At 34.6% G+C, this 3,791-nt stretch overlaps 1 non-coding gene across 1 annotated transcript; it reads right to left on the reverse strand.

Annotated features, from left to right (window-relative positions):
• Positions 1-2,505: 2,505 nt before the first annotated feature.
• On the reverse strand, positions 2,506-2,613 carry LOC112761631 (small nucleolar RNA R71). Its single transcript, XR_003182018.1, has one exon. It is a non-coding gene; the product is annotated as a small nucleolar RNA R71 (small nucleolar RNA).
• Between the last annotated feature and the right edge of the window lie 1,178 nt (positions 2,614-3,791).

Here is a 3,791-nt window from a genome sequence, read left to right on the forward strand (position 1 = left end):
TGTATTGAAGTTGTGACAAATCATGAATTAAGATCAAAGCACCAAGCTTTGGAGCCATTACCAGGGATTGTTCGAGCCTGGACATCATAATTTCGTACACCATGTTTTTGGCGCCGTTGCCGGGGATTGTTCGTGTTTGGACAACTGACGGTTCATCCTGTTGCTCAGATTAGGTAATTTTCTTTTGTTTTGTTTTCAAAAAAGTTTTCGAAAATCTTTCAAAATTTTCTTCTTTATTTTCGAAAAAAAAAATGTTTTCAAAAATATATTTTTCTTCAGGATTTTTAAGAATGAATTCTAGTGTTTCATGAAACATGTTGAATCCTATCTGGCTGTAAAGCCATACCCAAACTGCTTTGGGATTGGTATTCAACTAATCACTCCAGCCCATGTAATTATATGTTAAAGCTTGGCTGGCTATTAAGCCATGCCTGACCCTTTGATTGGAGCTTTAAGACTAACATGGCAAGATTCCTGGAATTCATATTAAAAATTTTGGAATCCTTATTTTTTAATTTTCACAATAATTTTCGAAAAAAAAATTTAAAAGAAAATACAAAAAAATTCATAAAATCATAAAAATCAAAAAAAATATTTTTATGTTCTTGTTGGAGTCTTGAGTCATGTTATAAGTTTGGTGTCAATTGCATGTGCATCTTGCATTTTTCGAAAATTTCATGCATTCATAGTGTTCTTCATGATCTTCAAGTTGTTCTTGGTAAGTCTTCTTGTTTGATCTTGATGATTTTTTGTTTTGTGTTGTTTAGTGTTTTTCATATGCATTCTTGAATTCTTAGTGCCTAAGCATCAAAGAATTCTAAGTTTGGTGTCTTGCATGTTTTCTTTGCATTAAAGATTTTTCAAAATTATGTTCTTGATGTTCATCATGTTCTTCATAATGTTCTTGGTGTTCATCTTGACATTCACAGCATTCTTGCATGCATTCATTGTTTTGATCCAAAAATTTCATGCATTGCATAATTTTCATGTTTTTCTCTTGCATCATAAAAATTCAAAAATCAAAAAAAAATATATCTTTCCCTTTTTCTCTCATCAAATTCGAAAATTTGGATTGACTTTTTCAAAAATTTTTAAAATCAAATTGTTTCTTATGAGTCAAATCAAATTTTCAATTTGAAAATCTTATCTTTTTCAAAATCTTTTTCAAAATTCAAATCTTTTTCAAAATTCTTAGTTATTTTCGAAAATTCCAAAAATATTTTTCAAAAATCTTTTTCTTATTTTTATATCAAATTTTCGAAAATAACATAATCAATTAATGTTTTGATTCAAAAATTTCAAGTTTGTTACTTGCTTGTTAAGAAAGATGCAAACTTTAAGTTCTAGAATCATATCTTGTGATTTCTTATGAATCAAGTCATTAATTGGAATTTTAAAAATCAAATCTTTTTCAAAAACTAATTTCTATCATATCTTTTCAAAAATATCTTCTCATCTTATCTTTTTCAAAAATATCTTTTCAAAATATCTTTTCTAACTTCCTAACTTCCTATCTTTTCAAAATTTGTTACAACTAACTAACTAACTTTTTTGTTTGTTTCTTATCTTTTTCAAAACCACCTAACTAACTCTCTCTCTCTCATTTTCGAAAATATCTCCCCCCTTTTTCAAAATTTCTTTTTAATTAACTAATTATTTTTATTTTTATTTTTGATTTCAAAAATTTTCGAAAAAAGACTAACATTTTTCAAAAACCATTTTCGAAAATCACTAACTCTTTTTCAAAATAATTTTCGAAAATTATCCCTCCCCCATCTTATTCTATTCATTCATTCATATCCTAACATCTCATCTCACATCTCTTCCATCCGTACAGTTGTGTTTCTTCCTTTACATCACATCCTTTATCTCCCCCTCTTCTTCTACTCACATAGGGATCCCTATACTGTGGTATAAAGGATCTCTATTATTATTATTATTATTATTTTTCTGTGCCTTCTTCTTTGTCATATGAGCAGGAGCAAGGATAAGAACATTCTTGTGGAAGCAGATCCAGAACCTGAAAGGACTCTGAAGAGAAAATTAAGAGAAGCTAAAATACAACAATCCAGAGAAAACCTTTCAGAAATTTTCGAACAGGAAGAGGAGATGGCAGCTGAAAATAATAATAATGCAAGGAAGATGCTTGGTGACTTTACTGCACCTAATTCCAATTTACATGGAAGAAGCATCTCCATTCCTGCCATTGGAGCAAACAATTTTGAGCTGAAACCTCAATTAGTTTCTCTGATGCAGCAGAACTGCAAGTTTCATGGACTTCCATCTGAAGATCCTTTTCAGTTCTTAACTGAATTCTTGCAGATATGTGATACTGTTAAGACTAATGGAATAGATCCTGAAGTCTACAGGCTCATGCTTTTCCCTTTTGCTGTAAGAGACAGAGCTAGATTATGGTTGGATTCTCAACCCAAAGACAGCCTGAACTCTTGGGATAAGCTGGTCACGGCTTTCTTAGCCAAGTACTTTCCTCCTCAAAAGCTGAGCAAGCTTAGAGCTGATGTTCAAACCTTCAGACAGAAAGAAGGTGAATCCCTCTATGAAGCTTGGAAAAGATACAAACAGTTGACCAAATAGTGTCCTTCTGACATGCTTTTAGAATGGACCATCCTGGATATATTCTATGATGGTTTATCTGAGCTATCAAAGATGTCACTGGACACTTCTGCAGGTGGATCCATTCACCTAAAGAAAATGCCTGCAGAAGCTCAAGAACTCATTGATATGGTTGCTAATAACCAGTTCATGTACACTTCTGAAAGGAATCCTGTGAGTAATGGGACGCCTATGAAGAAGGGAGTTCTTGAAGTTGATACTCTGAATGCCATATTGGCTCAGAATAAAATATTGACTCAGCAAGTCAATATGATTTCTCAGAGTCTGCATGGAATGCAAGCTGCATCCAATAGTACTCAAGAGGCATCTTCTGAAGAAGAAGCTTATGATCCTGAGAACCCTGCAATAGCAGAGGTAAATTACTTAGGTGAACCTTATGGAAACACCTATAACTCAACATGGAGAAATCATCCAAATTTCTCATGGAAGGATCAAAAGCCCCAACAAGGCTTTAATAATGGTGGAAGAAACAGGTTTAGCAATAGCAAGCCTTTTCCATCATCCACTCAGCAACAGACAGAGAACTCTGAACAAAATGCTTCTAATTTAGCAAATCTAGTCTCTGATCTATCTAAGGCCACTGTAAGTTTCATGAATGAAACAAGGTCTTCCATTAGAAATTTGGAAGCACAAGTGGGCCAGCTGAGTAAAAGGATCACTGAAATCCCTCCTAGTACTCTCCCAAGCAATACAGAAGAGAACCCAAAAGGAGAGTGCAAGGCCATTGACATAAGCGCCATGGCCGAACCTGTGAGGAGAGGAGAGGACGTGAATCCCAAGGAGGAAGACCTCCTGGGACGTCCAGTGATCAATAAGGAGCTTTCCTCTGAGGAACCAAAGGACTCTGAAGCTCATCTAGAGACCATAGAGATTCCATTGAACCTCCTTATGCCCTTCATGAGCTCTGATGAGTATTCCTCTTCTGAAGAGAATGAGGATGTCACTGAAGAGCAAACTGCCAAGTTTCTTGGTGCAATCATGAAGCTGAATGCCAAATTGTTTGGCATTGATGCTTGGGAAGTTGAACCTCCCTTGTTCATCAATGAACTAAGTGATCTGGATCAACTGACATTGCCTCAGAAGAGACAGGATCCTGGAAAGTTCATAATACCCTGTACCATAGGCACCATGATCTTTAAGGCTCTGTGTGACCTTGG

This window comes from Arachis hypogaea, chromosome 16 (genome assembly GCF_003086295.3).
Source record: "Arachis hypogaea cultivar Tifrunner chromosome 16, arahy.Tifrunner.gnm2.J5K5, whole genome shotgun sequence".
Taxonomy (NCBI): Eukaryota; Viridiplantae; Streptophyta; class Magnoliopsida; order Fabales; family Fabaceae; genus Arachis; species Arachis hypogaea.